The following is an 18,900-nucleotide window of genomic DNA, read 5'->3' as shown; positions in this document are numbered from 1 at the left end:
AGTTTTGTTAACTTTCACATTTCATGGGTCTATATGGTGGAATATTATTTTATATGTGGTTCACATTCTCCTTTTTCCCTCCAGATATTACTTTGTTTTACACTTTTATAAAATGTTGTATCTGCAGTGTATTTAAGCATCTGCTTCTCTTTTACACCACATTTTTTTTTCTTAATTTTGACATTTGTTCTCATTCCCTAAGGTTTATAAGAGGCGTAACTATCATGTCAACAGTGTGGGAGGCTGACATCTGAATTCAATGCTGAGATCAGCTGGAGATTCCCTTTTCCAGTGAAGACTGCATCAAAGCTTTCAAAGTAATTTCTTATTTTTCTATTGTATTGCTTTTTTTTAATTAACATATTACATTGAATATACTATATAGTGTGTACATATTTAGGAACAGCTTATTGGTCTGCTATAACCATATGCTAGCCATTCACTATTGATTCCCTGTGTGACACATTATGGGAACAACAAACTGTTGGTAGGCATCCATATACTTAAAGAGAATGTATCTCTAGATTTATTTTTACCAAAATCGAGCCAGATTCAGTAAATCGATAAATGACTTGAACAGAGCAGCAGCAAATCCCCATAGAAAGCTGTTTTCTGTTTTGAACAGTTCCTGTCATGGACAGAGGTGGCAGCAGAGAGCACTGTGTCAGACTCGAAAGAATATACCACTTCTTGCAGGACATATAGTGGCTGATAAGAACTGGAAGACTTGAGATTTTTAAATAGAAGTAAATTACAAATCTATATAACTTTTTGCCTAGAGATGAGCGAACTTGTGAAAAGTTCGGTTCGGCAGATTTGCAGAACTTAACCCAAACCAAATTTTAATGAGACACTCATTATACTTATATGTCCACGCTCCCCCATGGTCCTCCTTCTCTGGTCCAGTCCCAGCTTGCTCAGCCAATCACAGGTCGCAGTGCTGTCCCTTACAGGGGGAGTGACAGCCTGCTCACCAAATCACACACTGACTGGGACAGGACAGCTTCGCAACTTGTGATTGGCTGAGTGCACTGTCACTCTAAAGACAAGCGTGACAGCCTGTTCAACCAGTCACAGGCTGGGGACCTGTCCCGTCCCAGTCAGTCTGTGATTGGCTTAGTGGGCCTTCCCCAGAGAAGACGACAAGTTGGCACCAGAGAGCCACAAGAAGACACCAGGAAAGGGTGGACAGGTGAGAACAACGTTTGTTTTTTTAGACATGCAGCCACTCTTCCTGAACCTGTCCGAACTGTTCAAGAAGTTTGGTTCGGTAACGAACTAAACTTTTTGCAAAGTTTTGAATGAATCTGGGTTCGGGAGGCTCAATTCGCTTATCTCTATTACTGACACCAGTTGATTTGAAAGAAAAAAAAATGACGGATTACCCCTGTAAGGCCCTGAGACCAATAGAAAAAAAACGTAAATACCTAGGAATAGCCCCAAAATACCCACATTTACACAATTCTTGCTTTTTAATTTTTGTCGGGGTCCCAATAATTTCCCTGCAAAAATCTTGAATACTGGCCAATATGCACCTGCTGTAATAATAATAATTTTATTTATATAGCACCATCAGATTCCTCAGAGTTCTCTTCTTATGAGGCCTGGCATGTATTGAAGCATGGCTATGAAACCATCCACCAGGGAAGGACAGCTGCTTTCTGCTACACCAAGGCCACAAACCTTTGATGCACAAACATTTAAAATAATTCTGAAACTTGCCTCCTTGAAACATTTTAAGTCCCATGAGTTTCCAGCGAGGTTGGGTACCGCTTGTATCTTTTTGGTAATGGGAAAGTGTAGTCTTAATGCCAAATGTAATTTTCACGGCTAGACTTGCCGATCTGTGTAAGTGTATGTGCAGAGGGAATAAAGGATAGCGTTTGCAAATGCTTGGAGAATTCTTTAGGCCTTCTGGATACAGAAGCATTTCATTACAAAGGTCATTTACTCCGCACACTGAAGAATTAGATAACAAACATTCCTTTTTTTCTAGACTACCATTAATGAGCTTCTGCTGCCAGCCAAGCACTTTTGTGCTAGTGGATATACCTTGCTGTTCTTTTCAATGGGAACATATGTAAAGTGTTTCAAGTCAGTTTTATTTAAATAGCACAACAGGAATGAAGAGGAATGTGAACAACAATAGAACGGAGCATTGGCAGCTGAACATTTACAATCTTGTTCCTAAAAGCAAGAGCGTACAGTTTAAGTTCATGTTCACACACCATCAAAATGATGGCTGTTTTTATCAGATGGCCGTCATTTAACTGCAAAAACGAACGTCATTTTAAAACAACCGCTGTTATTATAAAAATCATGGCTACTTGCTGTTAAATGATGGCCGACATTGTGACGTTTGTGAACATAGCATTAATGTGTCGGACAGCTGAGAGAAACTAAAGGAAAGTCTGGCAAAATATTTTATTTAAGTATTGTATTGCCCGCCAAAAGTTATACAAATCACCAATATACAACTATTACAGGAATTGCTTATAAAGTGCTTTTTCCCTGCACTTACTACTGCATCAAGGCTTCACTTCCTGGATAACATGGTGATGTCACTTCCTGGATAAAACGGTGATGTCACGACCCGACTCCCAGAGCTGTGCGGGCTGTGGCTGCTGGAGAGGATGATGGCAGAGGGATGCTCAGTGTCCTGTGTCCCTCAGTGTCCCCCTGCAACAAAATAAATAGGATAAAAAGAAATATTAGGTAGCGTAAATGTAGTGGAAAACCAAAAGTAAAAGTTTATTTAAAAGCACAAGGTTGACATGTTTCGGGAGAAACAAGTGTGCACATTTTAGGGTTCTAAAATGATAAAATACACTAGAGTTGCCTGTTTGGTGCTTTCTGAATCCAGTACTGCACTCTGTTCCTCACCGCCGCCGCCACTGCTTACTTCTCTAGATGATGTGCTCTCCTGATTGTATCTTAATGGTCTTGTGCCGACTACTGCTGAGGCCAGTGAGTTACTGAAATTTACCCTGGAACGTCAACAGGAGTACAGGGAGAGCACATCATCTAGTGGAGTGAATAGAGGCAGCAATGAGAACCTTAGCACAGGTTATTATTATTATTTTAGAACCTTAAAAGGCTGTATTTTTTATTTATCTCAGGCAACCCCTTTAATATTAAAGGAGAAGTCCGATAATAGATATAATTTCCCAGGAGGCAGGGGCAGGGGGGAATATAATAAACAAGCACAGGTCCCCTTGCCTCCCAGTGCCGACTTACCTATCCGGGACTCCCACCGGGCTCTTGGATCTTCTTGTGAAGGGACAGTCAGTGACTGGGGCGGGGCACCACTGTGGACACTGATTGGCTGAGCGGGCAGTCCATCAGCCAGGTTGGATATTTTCTCCTGAGACTTAAAGACATAGCAAATAGGGTAAAATGAGTTCCAGCGGGTGTCCCAGAGTCTATGACACGGTGCTGTGGAGGCATGTGGAGAGGTAAGTAGCATTTATTATGTTCCTCCCTGCCTCCTGGGAAATTGTGGTTTTTGCTTCAGTTCTCCTAAGTTATTTTTTTCTTTCAGAACAGGATGTCATGTTTTAGTGTAAATCTACTACTTTGGGCAATTTAGTGATAATGATAATAGCTGCCAGTACTGGAATGCGGCTTTAAATATATATATATATACACTATGTACACATACACACAGAAAGCAAATTTTGGCTTCTAATTTTAATCTATAGCTTTCCCCAGCAATCACACAGGCATTCAATAAGGCCGACTGCTAATATGTTTCTTCCTGTAAGAGGAAGTGAATAAGTTTCTTTCTCACCACTAAATCTATGTACAAGTACACTTTACACAAGGGGCACTAACACAAATAGCACACTATCCTGATTTTTCCTTTATAATGATGTACACTGATTTTCCGAGAAAACATTACACTGTAAATTACATATAATGGGTACTAATAACATTACTTACTATAAAAAGATCGACCATTGACACAATACAAACAGCAGATTTAGAAAATTGGTGGCGTAGAAGAAACTAATAGCAGATTCTACTTTGCTATATAACTCCACACCAAGCTATGACTTGACACCATGATCCATGATAAGATGAAGTCCGAAAAACGAGAAGCTGACAATAATTCTTAGTGACATTTTATATAGGGTTACTGCTTGTCATTTTTCTGAAGAGAACCTGAAGCACTGTTGTTATTATTATTATTATTATTACTAATCTAACTCTAGTGCATATATAGTGATGCAGAGGGTAGTCATTACATAACATTGTTGTCTGGTATAGCTATTAGGGCATGCTGAGCTAATCATCCCATTCACATGGGCTCCCTTCCCTGTAGAGCGGCAGATATCTATTGCACTCAGTGGACACACACTGATTTAAATACTGCAATGTGTGGTTTTCCCTGCATGAAAACTAAACAGTTGCTTTCGGAGTCCCCAATCCCCCCTCCTTTTTAGGCAAGCTTAAAGAGGTATCCCAGGAAAAGTGGAAGATCGGGGGGGGGGGGGGGGAGGTGTTAACCTCTGTACCCCCCACTTATCTCTGTATCAAGCCGCGGGTACGGTACATGACCCGCGGCTCTTCATTTCTATGGAGCGACGGAAAAAGCCGAGTACACCGGAAAAACACTGTACTTGGCGTTTTCTATTGCTCCATAGAAATGAATAGAGCTGCGGGTCACACGCCTTACCCGCGGCTCGATACGGAGATAAGCTGGTGGTACAGAGGTCTGATCTCGAAATCTCCTACTTTGAATTTTTAGAATTTTTCCTGGAATTCCTCTTAAACCTCAAAACGGCCCTGGATGTACGGGTACGCCCTTGCCTGTCACCAGATGACCCTGGACGTACCCGTACGTCCTGAGTTCCTGATGTGCTATGAAACACACTCTGCTTAATAGCAGGTAAAGGTCGGGGTGGGGGTGTGGAAACCGATTGCACTACAGCCTGTCTTTAACTTCTTAAACGCCGCGATCATTGCGTTTAAGTGTAAGTGACAGGAGCAGCTGCGGGGGGTCCCGATCGCTGTGTCGGACCGCCAGAGGTCTCTTACGTTTCTCCGAGCGGTCCAAACGGCGCTCTGCTCATTAAGTCTGCCACAGGCAGGCTCAATGAGCACAGTACCTATAACTGATCAATGCTATGCCTATGGCAAAGCAGTGATCAGTGTATGCAACCTAATAATCACATGTAAAAATCCTCCAAGGAGACTTAAAATGTGTAAAAAAAAAAAAGTAAAAATGTTTTTCAAAATACCCCAAAGCCCCTCCCCCAATAAAAGTTAAAAATACCCCCTATCCCATTATATAAATAAAATAATGACATAAATAAACATATTCTATACCGTAGCAGGTGTTATTGTTCGATCTATTAAAATATAAAAATTGTCATCCTGCACGGCAAATGGCATTTTTATATTTAAAATTTTTTATAAAAAGTGATCAAAAATTCCGATCTACACAAATATGGTATAAATAAAAACTAGAGATCATGGCGCACAAGAGTCACAATAGGGCCATTTTTTAAATAATTGCAGAAAAAAAAAGAGATTTTCATAGTTAAAAAAATTTTGAGAAATTGTGTAAACCTGCATATGGTTGTGTTTGGACTGACCTATAGAATAATGGTATGATGTCGCTTTTATCATATAGTGCATTACGTAGACACCGGAACCCCCCAAAAGTTACCATAGTGCATATTTCTTTTCCAATTTCACCACTTTTTATTTTCATAAAATATATTTTTGGGGTTCCATCATACATGTTATGGTAGAATGAAAGATGCCATTACAAAGTACACCTAGTCCTGAAAAAAACAAGCCCTCACATGGCCCTGTAGATAGAAAAATTTAAGCGCTAGAGCTCTTAGAATGGGAGGAGGAAAAAAACAAAAATGCAAAAATTAAAATTGGCGCTGTCCTTTGGGTCATTTTGGGCTTGGTCTTCAAGGGGTTAAGTCATGGAACCCACAGACTCAAAGGGTTTTCCAAACCTGTCAAAACCCCAAACAAAACCATTTGGGGGGGGGGGGAGGTTTTTTTTGAAAAACAGAGAAACAGTTTTTTTAAAGGCTGTGAATGTTTGCACAATGCTCTTAATATTTGCACAAAACACAGGTGTGAACCTAGCCTTAGGTCGGGTATAAAGATACAAAACCTACAGTATTTCTCCAAAAATAAGGTAGGGTCATATATATATATATTTTATTTTTCTCTGAATAAAGGGCTAGAGCTTATTTTCCGGGTAGGTCTTATTTTAGTAGAAACACGGTATGCCCCCTACACTATAGCCCCACTCTGTATGTTAGTTAGTCCCCATACTGTAGTTCCCACTGTTAGACTCCCATAAGTTCCCCTGTATTTAGGCTTCCTTGCTGTATACATCTCTCCACCCTCTGTAGTACTTCCCCCATACTGTATACATCCCCCCTCTGCAGGTAGTCCCCATACTGTATACCTCTCTCCCCCCTTCGCAATGAGGCTTCCCATACTGTATACCTCCCTCGCCCTCTGTAGTTGTTCCCCCCATGCTGTATTGCTGTATACATTCCTCCTCTGCAGTATGGCCCCCATACTGTATGCCCCCTGTAGTTGGTCCCCCATACTGTATACATCCCCCTCTGCAGTGAGGCCCCCCATACTGTATACCCCCTGTAGTTGTTCCCTCATACTGTATACGACCCCCTTCTGTAGGTAATCCCCATACTGTATACCCCCCCTCTTTAGTTGTTCCCCCATACTGTATACATTACTCTCTGCAGTAAGGCCCCCATACTGTATACCCCCTGTAGTTGTTCCCATATACTTTATACATCTCCCTCTACAGTGAGGCCCCCATACTGTATACCCCCTGTAGTTGTTCCCCCATACTATATACGACCCCCTTCTGTAGGTAGTCACCATACTGTATACCCCCTCCGCCTCTGTAGTTGTTCCCCCATACTGTATACGTTCCCCTCTGCAGTAAGGCCCCCTATACTATATACCCCCTGTAGTTTTCCCCCCATACTGTATACACCCCACTTCTGCAGGTAGTCTCCATCCTGTATATCTCTCTCCTCTGTAGTTGTCTCACATACCCTTCATCCCTCCATATTTAGTGTCCTGTACGGTACATCTTCTTACCCCTCCTGCCTCTCCTGCAGCTTGTGATGGGCAGCTGGGGGCTGAGCATCTGTCAGGGATCTGGTCAGCTGACTGACTTATTTTTGGAGCAGGGCTTGTCAAGCCTAATCCGTTTCAAGCCTACTCCGAAACGCCTGAAAAATCGTCATATTTTCGGAGTAGGTCTTATTTTCAGACACTCATGGCAGTTTCCATAAGTTTAGCCTTTTTTCTTTTTTTGTGGTTATAGTGTTTTAGGGCTTATTTTATGGTTGTTTTTATTTTTATTTTATGGTTGAACGTAGTCACAACCCCAAATTGCACTATGGTGTACCCATTAGAATGTATTTTATTGCCATATTTTGCATTTATTTTACTGATCATGAAGTCATTTGAGAATAATCTGGCCTGCCCAAAAAATGATGACGGTGATCCATTGCCGTGTTCTAGAATTGCAGGGATCTACTTGCCCCATTGATAATATTCAATGTCGTAGGAAAATATCACTGCATAAATGAGTTACTCACAAAAAAAAAAGTCCCTGCAAGAATTAATTATGCGGATGTCTGCCTGATTATGGCCAAAACCTTTCTTTCTAAACCGAGCACAAGACAAAAACAATTAACGGCCCTTTAGTAAATCTTAGCGTCAGCTGTTCCACGTATAATCTGAAATAAACAAACCTCTTATAAGACTTTTTTTTGTGCGTCGTGTCAGTGCTGCCGTACCATCTGTCACACACAGAGACCCACATCTGGGTGGAAAAATATCAGTTGTTGCCTAATAGGATGGAAGATTCTTTGCGTTAGACATTCAGCTGTGCTTAAAAAGAAATCATCATAAATAAACCCAGTGACATTCTAAAATGCTTCGTTTTTTTTTTATTTGCGTGGAACTCTTGGAAAGAATTTTCCTTATTTTGTTTAAATTATTCACTCACCGCATTTTAGTTTACTTATATTGTATCATGTGGAAACCCAGGACTCACAAACTGGTGGATTGGCCCTTTGCCTGTGGTAGTCTCTTAGGGCCCTACTACATCCAATGATAATCTGCTGAATTACCCGGAACTAGCAGATCACCGCTCGCTTATACGGAACATCAGGCCTTGTAATACGACCCTTACTTCTTCTCTGGATAGCTTTTACTTTCTTTTATAGCTGTCCATTTTAGTTTCAGCCAAAAAGATTTCTAAAAACCAACACAATTTTGTGCTTTAAAAGCGAAAACCTGGAGTATCCCTTTAAAACCCACCACAACTGACACATTTATCAAACAAACTCTCTCTTTTTTTTTTTTTTTTTTTACATTTACACTTTTTTATTCTAAAAATCAGCCACATCTAGCATTGCAGGAAGCTCAGTAAGCTTAGTGAAAAACCCAACAAATTTCTTAAAGGAGACCTGTCACCCCCCGTGCCGGGGTGACAGGCTCCTGACTCCCAGCTAGAACCCCATATACGTACCTTATCCCGCCAAGTCCCGCTGCCGGAGCCGGTCCCGGGACGGGGATATCCCGGTCAGAAGCCGCTCTGGAGAGAGGTCCGGCGTCCATAGAGAATGAATAGAGCCGTGCGCGCGCTGCAGAGATGAGTCCGGCTCCATTCATTTTCTATGGACGCCGGACCTATCTCCAGAGCGCGCGCGCCGGCTTCTATCTCCGTCCCGGGACCGGCTCCGGCAGGGGGACTCGGCAGGATGAGGTATGTATAAGGGGATCTTACTGGGGGTTGGGAGCCTGTCACCCAGGCATCGGGGGTGACAGGTCCTCTATAAGGGCAATCAGACATTTAATCTGTCGGTTTGAGAAACGAAAATGTTGATGTGTAGGGTTGTTGAAAACCTTGTAATCTTAGTAAATCAGGGACAGTATATATAAACTGTAAACAGGTGACCTAATGGCGTATGATACGTGTGGGATATTACGCCCTCTAGGACATATGATGCATGTGGAATATTACTCCCGCTAGGACATATGATGCATGCGGGCAGGGTCGGCTCCAGGTTTTTGCGGGCCCTCGGGCGACAGAGCCTCAACGGGCCCCTCATCCATCCACTATGCACAATCATTTGAGACACGACTAACATACACAAACACACATTACTGACACACACACTTACTGACTGACACGTTACTGACAAACATTATTGACTGACACACATTACTGACCGACACACACACTTACTGACTGACACGTTACTGACAAACATTACTTACTGACTGACACACACTGACTGACACACATTACTAACTGAAACACACACACACACATACAGCGCTTACAGCTCAGTCTTCTCCCTCTTCCTCTCTGCCTCGCCGATCTCCACTCATTAGCATTGAAGACCTGTGGGTCATGTGATCAGGTCCTTCATCCCTCTCTCTCTGCAGGACGCTCACAGGTCCTGCTCCGTTTCCTGTGTCTTCTGATGTTAAGTGCTCACCTGCACTACAGTGAGGCGGCTGAACATCAGAACACCGAACCTCTCTCCCTCTCTGGGCCCCTGAAAGCGATGGGCGGGCAGGGGGAGCTCGGGGGTGGCAAGGTGGGGAAAAGGCGTGGCCTCCACTGGCACCTCACCTGGAAGCAGGTGTAGATTTGGTACACCGGGTGCAGGTTTGGGCGCCCTACCGGCCAGATTTACTGAGAGGCGTGCGCCTCTTAGTGAATATGACTGGGGGAAAGGGGGCAGGCCTAATTTAAGACCGGTATATGAGTATGGCGGTCTTGATATATCCCCCCCAGTGTGTCCAAGTCTACTGCACATCTTTCATGGACTGTACTGTACTACAAAGTTTAGTGTTATCTGCAACAACAGAAACAATGCTGTTATTTACATCCTCTAAACAAGTTAAACAAAAGATAGGAAGAAGATACATGACAGCTTATTCTGAAAGGTCACCTGAAACATTGCGGTTGACTGAGTACTAGAGATGAGCGAACCCTCTGAAAGTTAGGGTTTTCACAAACCTGAACGATCGGCCTTTGAATCCTGCTGCCTGGAGAAGGTGGATGCAGCCCAAGGACTGCCCAGAAAACATGGATACAGCCAGGCTGTACAGATAACCCGAATGGTTAGTACACTGGGCTTTTTTCATGAATATCGTAAAATGGTTTCATAGTTTAGTTTCTGTAAAAAGCTCCTGAACCAAGCCATCATACTGTCATACAACCTTTTCCTTCTCATACCGAGTATATTATTGATATGACCTCTACAAAAGGATGCACAAGACTTTCCATATTTAAGATTTTTTTCGTAAGCCTTATTTTGTTTGGTACAAGCGAGCCTTTTATCCCATAGAAACAAACAGCTTATAGAAAGAAAATGTACAAAGAAAAAGCATGTGTTGAAGCTGCAAAGCGGCCTGTACAAGCCGTCCTTTACTTATCACTAAGAAATACAATGCGTCTCACCCACGTTTGTATATTGTTAACAAATGCGATTCTCAGAGCTCACAGAGAGGCCATCAGCCATACAGTAGGCACACAATAAACCAATGTCGATAAATCGAGCAGCTGGGCTTGTCAAGGCAGAGGGTTCTGTAGTAAAGGGGTACTCCAGAGAATTTATTTATTTTATTTTTTTTTTTTTCAAAACAACTGGTGTCAAAAAGTTATATAGATTTGTAATTTACTTCTATTTATAAATCTCAAGTCTTCCAGTACTTGTCAGCTGATGTACGTCCTGCAGGAAGTGGTGTGTTCTTTCCAGTATCACACAGTGCTCTCTGCTGCCATCTTTGTCCGTGTCAGGAACTGTCCAGGGCAGTAGCAAATCTTCTAAAAAAAACTTCTACTGCTTTGGACAGTTCCTTTGTTCTTTGAGAAATAAGTCACTGCCAGAACAGTCTTGTGGCTTACCCCTCCCCTAGGCAGCACAAGAATATTCTGTTGTGCTGAACCTTCTATGTATAGGGAGGAAAGGACAGATAACTGTTGACCGAACAGTTGGCCAGTGGTTATTAAAGGTGTATAGACATTTTTACACCTTCAAAGGCTGTTAGCTGTAAGCTGTTTTTCCACTTCATGTATTATCAATGAGGAGAGGTAAGCCGCTGTCCAACATCTCTGGCGTCTGCTTATCTGCTGGAAAACAAAAGGGTTGGGCAGTTTAAATCTATCATGGTTGACCCTACTCTTTACTGGCATCTGTTAAGAGAGAGTCAGGAGGCCCCCGCAGCACTACATCCCCACTGCCAGACCCCACAGTCCCCCTCCTGCTCTTCCTCTGTCATGACCCGGCCGATGGATCCAGGCAGTGACTGGGACAGGACACCGATACAGTCACTGATTGCCTGAATGGGTACATTCCCGGAGTCGTGTCATATTAGGAAGCCGGGAGAAAATTATATCCGGCGGGGGTCTGGGAGCCTGTTGACTTGGCGCTGCGGGGGCACAGGGACTGGTAAGTATACATTCTTTATTATGTTCCCCCATCTCCTGCCCACACTGTATTTCTTGTTTTTGCCAGAGTTCTCCTTTAGGACCCAGGTTATAAGTAACTCTTATAATTCTTTATTGCACCAGGTTTGTCTTTTCCAGTGTTGCAGAATAATTTGGATTCCATGTTAGATAGTATGTATTACCTGTGTTGTTGGTTCATAGCTGTAATGACCTATAAATGATTTCTTATGAGTTAGTAACACCCATTGTGGTGGATCTAGAAAAAAAATGTTGGTTTTCAAGTATTGCTGCATTTTCCATAGCTGCTTGAAGCGGAAGGTCAGAATATCTGCTGCTGGTATTCTGCTGTCTTGACTTTTTTTTTAAATTTTTTTGCCTGTTTCCCAGTATTGCACTTGTCTGTGTGTATTGTACGTTGTAGACTATTATCTGTGTCACTAAAGAATAGACATGCTAAGAGTAGACCTATTCAGAGCCAATGTAAGGAGAGAATCTGTGTCAGTGAGCGACGAAGCAGTACAAATCCATAGACGAGAGCACAGGGTTTTATATATCAGAATAAGTCCATCATTGATAAGGCCACCACTCAGTGTATGTCCATCACAACATCTGCTTTGTGCATTCTGGCTTTTTATTTGTTTACTGCTGATCAGATCATGGCCAATAAGTCATGTAAGTAGACACATCGTAATATTCATCTCATTTTCATCTTCATTATATGGGAGCTGAGCTGCAGTAACCACTCTTGGCCACCACACAGTGGATGGAGCTGTCTGCCTCCAGTTCTGTTCTGTTCTGTTCAGTTCTGTTCTGTGTACTCACAGTCCAGCTTTGACTAAGAGCTGATCAGTTGGGGTGCTTGGTGTCAGATCCTTACCGAACTCACATTGATGACCTTTCTTGAAGATAGACCAATAATACGTTTTGCCTGGAAAACTCTTTTAAAGGGAACTACTCATCAGAAAAAATGCTAACCAACCATGCTAATACATCCCCTAACACACTTCCCAAACATTAATAGCTTGACTGCGTCCCTTCTCGATATAAACATACTTTTAAAAAGTCCATCACTGTGTGCAAATACGGGTCAACAAGTCATCTGGCCGTTCTCTCTTTTTAAAGTAGTCACGTCCTCTGCCGGGCCAGGGCTGTACTCACGCTCCTCTGGGCATGATTCACAGCGCTGTATCAGCAATACGCCATAAAGTGACGGGACTGGCATCACCTAAGCTCTTGCATACCTTCATTCCAACGGACATGCGCAGTACAGCGGCATCCTATTCTCGCTGTACTGCGCCTGTCCAAAATAGCCTCAAACTTCTGCTTCCAGCAAAGCTCTAATCAGGAGAATGGGTTTGAGGCTATTTTGGACATGTGCAGCACAGCGGGGATAGGATGCAGCTGTACTGCGCATGTCCGCCAGAATGAAGACATCTTTGTGATGGATTCCTGATACAGCTCCAGAATCACGTTCAGAGGGGCGTCAGCACAGCCCTGGCCCGTCAGGGGACCGTGACTACTTTGAAAAGAGGAAACGCCCAGATGACTAGTTGACTTGTATTTGTATATAACGCAGGACTTTTTCAGGGGAGCAGGGAAGCCGGAAAATGTTGATATACATATCTATATATATGTTTGAGAAGTGTGTTAGGGGGTGTATTAGCAGGGGCGTAGCTAGGATTCACGGGCCCCATAGCAAAAAAAATTGAAGGGGCCCCCCCTACGCACAACACAAAACAATGTGCATATATATAGATATATATACATACAGTATGTGCTCTGTGATGTGGCCAAAAAATAAAATCTCTTGTGACCAAAGGCAGAATCCTGGCTGCAGCCACAAGAGTGACTGGCAGAGCAGAGAGCCAATGGCTGCTTGCTATGACAGTCTCCTTTTTTACCTATTAGGGCCCATTAGGAGCCCATGTGGTTAAATACATAGGTGCAGGAGCAGACTACCTTCTGCTTAACCCCTTATGTACTGCAATGTGCGAGTGACCCAAAGTTCTAAAAAACAAGGAGATCTCTGCTTTACTGCTGGTGCACTGATAACCCCTGACCTCTGCATGGAGGTCTGCACATTTTCCTTTCCTACTTGATTGCGCAGCTGGAGAAAAGAGGTCAGGGGTTATCAGAGCAGTGAAGCAGAGAACACTGTCTTCTGCTTGTTAACCCTTTTTTGTGTTGCAGCATGTAAGTAAAGATTGGGTCACTTACACACTACAGTACATAAGGGGTTAAGCAGAAGGACACACACTCTTACCTTCTCCCCCAGGCCCCCCTCCTGCATGGGCCCCATAGTAACTGCCTACCCTGCCTCTATGGCAGATACACCACTGTGTATTAGCATAGTTGGTTAGCGTTAAAGTGATTTTTCTGGTGCTTGGTTCCCTTTAAGCTACGGTCACATGGTTATGAATCGTTGAAAGCTTTCCTGTAAGCATCGACATGGCTGTACAGGATGGAGACGGAGATGGCTTAGCTAATAAATCAAGCGGATGACCCTTTTGTACATGTTACTGGTCACTCATAGGAGGGGGAAGAAGCTCCCGGTCACGTGACACTTAAACATATGGTCACTTTCTGGTGCACATTATCTTCATAAGCAGTGAAATGTCTTATTATAATATAAATGCTTCTTGAATATACGGATATATCGTGAACATACACATTGACCTTGGTTTTCAGCTCCAGATATACGAAAATCTAGCTAGTGTAGGTATAGGGCACTTATCTATTCTGAATAATTTCCCTGAAGACACTCATTGTAAGGTACACATTAGTTTCCATTAACTGGGCAGCTTTACGTCGAGTTCCCAATAGGAATGATCATTGTATTTATCAGACACTATGTGCTGAATTAAACAAGAATATTCAGTTTTTCAATCGGTATCTATATGTAGATGTAGAATTCTACATAAGATGAGGATCCGTCTTATTATAGACTCTTAATAAATAGTAATCCATTATGTCCCATGAATGGTTAGGTGGCTCCTCAGTCTTCCGTATTTAGTTTTGTCGGGTGTCCTAATTGCAAATTGGATCCGCTCTAATGAAATGACATAGAGAGGCTGATTTCTCTTGAGGCCTATAGTGTCATAAAACATAGATGCGGCTTCATAGCCCCTTTGGGTTCATGAATAGTATACAGGGACATTAGAACTTGAGTTGTCTGTCGTAAAATACTGCACTATCTGTCACGATTTATAACAGAAGCGCATTGTAGTCTTTATTACTGTGATAATTGTGCTCAATACTTCATGGCTGAATGTTTCTTTTAGTAACTCTTAACAACATCTGCGGCACCATTGCCGAGTCTGATCAAATGAAGCCATTGCCTCCAGTATTCTAACAAAAAGGATACAGTCCTGCCTGGGCCTGAGGAAGCCTTAGTATAGTAAATATGAAAGGAATAACCTTAGCTTTACTAAATTTATTTAATGATAATACATTAAAGGGGAACTCCGGCGAAAATGTTTTACTTTCAAATCAACTAGTTTCAGAAAGTTATATAGATTTGTAATTTACTTCTGTTTGAAAATCTCCAGTCTTCCAGTATTTTCAGCTGCTGTATGTCCTGCAGGAAGTGGTGTATTTCTAGTCGGTCACAGTGCTCTCTGCTGCCACCTCTGTTCATGTCAGGAACTGTCCAGAACAGAAGAGGTTTTTTATGATGATTCGCTACTGTTCTGGACAGTTCCTGACATGGACAGAGGTGGCAGCAGATAGCATTGTGTCAGGACATACAGCAGCTTATAACTATAGGAAGACTGGAGATTTTTAAATAGAAGTAAATTACAAATCTATATAACTTTTTGAAACCAGTTGATTTGAAAGAAAAAGATTTTCACTTTAGTACCCCTTTAAGAAATAGTCTTTATAATATTTGTTTAAATTTTATCTCATTTTACACCTGATACAATGGGGTTCTAGTCTTCAGACTCTACATCATAGGAGGGCAAAATGGCAGTGAGTGACACCAGGAGGAAGTTACAAATTCTGCACTAGTTAACTATTAGTCTATCTATATGTATTTATAATATATAATTTGGTGTATCTCAACAAGATCAGTCGTCATCTTCAAGATCAATCATCAATTCTCTTGCATATAATGCACCACCCATTCCAAAAAAAAAAGTAAAAGTCGTCTTTGTTAATGTGCCAAAAAGGGGTTTTACATTAAAGGAAAATGGGTTCCTGGTAGCCCTCTACCTCCTCTATTCAGCGGTGCTCTTGTGATCCTTTTAAAGTGTCACTGTTGTTAAATTTTTTGTGTTTTTTTTTTCAGAAATCAATAGTCCAGGCCATTTTAAGAAATTTTGTAATTGGGTTTATTAGCCGAAAAAAGCATTTTTATCATGGAAAAGCAGCTTGAAGCTCTCCCCCTTGTCTTCATTGCTTTCTATGGAAATAGGAGGGGTGGAGGGAGATAAGGCACCAAAACAGGACAAGAAAGAGTTAATTTACAGCTACATCACCGGGCTATCTCCTCTGACAGTCAGCACTGACCTCTCTGACCTCTGCATACCGGCTTCACACAGCTCAGAGCTGTGTAATCCTTTGTTCTCTGCTCTCTGCTGCCGAATTATCTCCCTCCTTTCTCCTCCCCCCTCCCCTCTCAATAGAACAGACAGGGCCCGACTGATGTAAAAGAGTTGAGATTTCCTGATAATGAGCAGTGGTTGAGAGGGGGGAATTGGGGAAAGTCTTTTTGAATGCAGATAATATCATATTTGCCTAATAAACCCAATTTCAAAGTTTCTTAAAATCGCCTGTACTATTGATTTCTGCAAAAAAATTAATCGACAGTGACACTTTAAGTCACACCGTTTTAGAGAAATTTGATGTGGTAAAATATGTAAAATAGCTTTTAGTCCCCCCAGTGCACTAATTGTCCTGCCCACCGCCTCCAAGGCTTACACCTACTTATACATATTCAAGAATGTCTAAGCAAGCTGGCATTACGGCATACTGAAATATGCATCAGTAGGCTTGACTGTAGGAGGCAGTGGGTGGGCCGAATGGTGCACTGGGGGGAGCTCATATCTATATTTTTACCAGATCAGATTTCTCAAAAATGCCGGCACTTTGAAGGATCACTAGAGAAGGTGCTGGATAGAGAAGGTAGAGGGCTACTGGGAAGAATCCAATAAAATCAGATTTGTATTAACCAGAATAACATACATTACAAAGGTATATAATTTTGTAATGTGTGTTAATTAAGGTAATGACATGAAATGCCGGAGTTGTCCTTTTAAGCAAATTCCAAATGTGATTCCAACCTAATACAACAACCTTCTTTATAGGCTTTTCTTAACCTTACAGTGCAATTTCATCAACTCATATCTAATTGGGTTCACACTTTGTTTTTTCTTACATAAAGGTTTTTACGTTATTCACGTTATACCTTAAGGCCTCATTCACACTTATGTATTTACAGTAGGTCAGTAATTTCCATTAGTATTAGAAAACCAGTTGGAGGTTAAAACACAGAAGATGCAGGCTGCACTATTTTGGCCAGTAAAGTGCTGGACACCATGATGGAAACCTAAGGTTTCCTGTTAAAGTCAAAGGAGTCTGGCTCTGCAGGTTTTTTATTTTTTATTTTCCTGCTTTTATGATGGAGCAGAACAGTGGAAATATCTAGCACAGATGTGAACATAACTATTCGGTTTTATCAGTCAATAAGAAACTAGACTGATAGTATGCTTTTTAGGTCCCCCCCCCTTCCAGACTCAGCATGCTAAATTAAAAAAGAAAAAGTTCAAATACCGTTTTAACACTGCTGTCTGTCATTAACCCCTTAAATGCTGCAATCTATGGCGATTTACAGGAGTCAGAAACTGAAAACGTACCTGTTACTGACTGGCTGGAATCATGACTGTGAGAGTCCCGATCAGTTTTCCTAACAGATGGAGAAAGAATACTTGCCTCTGTCCTGTCAGATCTGCGATCTTCTCATAGAGTCTGCCCTATAGAGGCAGACTGTATGAAAAGAGCCCAAATAATACTGATCAATTCTATGCAATGCACTAGGGGGATTTAAAAAAAAAAGTGTTAAACAAAAAAATTGTTTCTAAAGATGTTACAAAAGCTCAGTAAAAGTTTAAATCACTCCTTTCCCATTTTGTAAAAAAAAATAAAATAAATGAACATATTTGGTATCGTAGCATGCAGAACTGACTGATCTATTAAAATTTTACAAAAATGTTCCTACATGGTGAACAACGAAATGTGGAAAAAAAACACCAGGGTTGATTTTTTATTATTATTATTATTATTATTATATATTACAAACATAATTAATAAAATATTTTTAAAAATTCTCATTTACACCAATAGGATATAATGGCGTGGGGGAAAAAAAACCCAGCCCCGTAGTTAAAAAAATAAAAGCGTTATGGGTTTTAGAAGGCGAAGAGAACACTCCTTCAGTGTGACCTGGACATCCATGCATCTATAACCTTTGGTCATGAAGGGGTTTATAAACTACTTAAGACACCATGCGCAAAAATGCAAATTTTAGTCTAAGGGGCACATTTATTAAAGCATGCACAAATTTTTGCCCAAGGACCCCGCACAAAAACTGTGCTTTTTTGTTTGCACAAGTTTGCGCGAAACAGGGCGAAAACAGCGCAGCAGCCTCCACTACTATGCTGTTTTTTAAAAGGCTTGCACTTCTTGATAAACCCAGCGGCGAGAAACCAGGGAAATCTAAAATTAGACATGCACAAAAAAAAAGTGCTCGTTGACAAATGCCGCTAAGTCTTAAAAATAAGGATTTATAATAATAATCCCTAAACTGCTAAGATGATTCCAATGATTTTTTTATTCTATTCACAATGGGTTCATGTATTGTTTATTATAGATGGATCATATATTATAGATGTACTGGACAATAACCAGTATTTAAATACCTGTATGTTGTAAGTCATATGTTTCAGTACCAGACGGCAGCACATATCTCCTTAAAGCAGGTAGATAAATGTAATTATAATTCAATTGAAAATTAGAATAAAACAAGCCTGCTTCCCAGCTCCCATTTTCTATGTGAAGCCGCCTTTATATCTGAATACGTTTCCTGCTGCCCCTGAAGCATTGAACGTTAGATTGTAGGAAATCAAGCATTTGCATAGATTCCCCAAGTGTGCAGCAAGCTCCTCCTCATCCAGATGTGACTGCAGCAATCTTAGCTCTTTCAATCCCACTTCCAATGTCCGCAGAGGCCCGAGGTCTCCTTTACCCGCAGCAGGGCTGCATCTTCCCATCTAAGAACATGATTAACCCCTTCTGTCGTGAAATGGAATTTCCTCCTGCATGCATTTAATAATAAACATGCTAAACATAGTGCCCATATGTTCCTGTCATTCATCCACGTCTAGAGATGTTCAAATATTTTTGTTTGTTTA

At 41.5% G+C, this 18,900-nt stretch overlaps 1 protein-coding gene across 7 annotated transcripts in view; it reads left to right on the top strand.

Annotated features, from left to right (window-relative positions):
• The window catches only part of FYN (FYN proto-oncogene, Src family tyrosine kinase), a 145,396-nt gene that overhangs the window by 73,044 nt on the left and 53,452 nt on the right, over nucleotides 1-18,900 (top strand). For all 7 annotated transcript variants that reach the window (XM_069974856.1, XM_069974852.1, XM_069974850.1 and 4 more), the window contains one exon: nucleotides 203-317. The gene's annotated coding sequence lies outside the window, so the exon portion shown is untranslated. The remainder of the gene's footprint in view (nucleotides 1-202; nucleotides 318-18,900) is intronic.

The sequence above is a fragment of the Dendropsophus ebraccatus genome, chromosome 6, assembly GCF_027789765.1.
Source record: "Dendropsophus ebraccatus isolate aDenEbr1 chromosome 6, aDenEbr1.pat, whole genome shotgun sequence".
NCBI lineage: Eukaryota > Metazoa > Chordata > Amphibia > Anura > Hylidae > Dendropsophus > Dendropsophus ebraccatus.
This window is presented reverse-complemented; position numbering and strand designations above follow the sequence as displayed.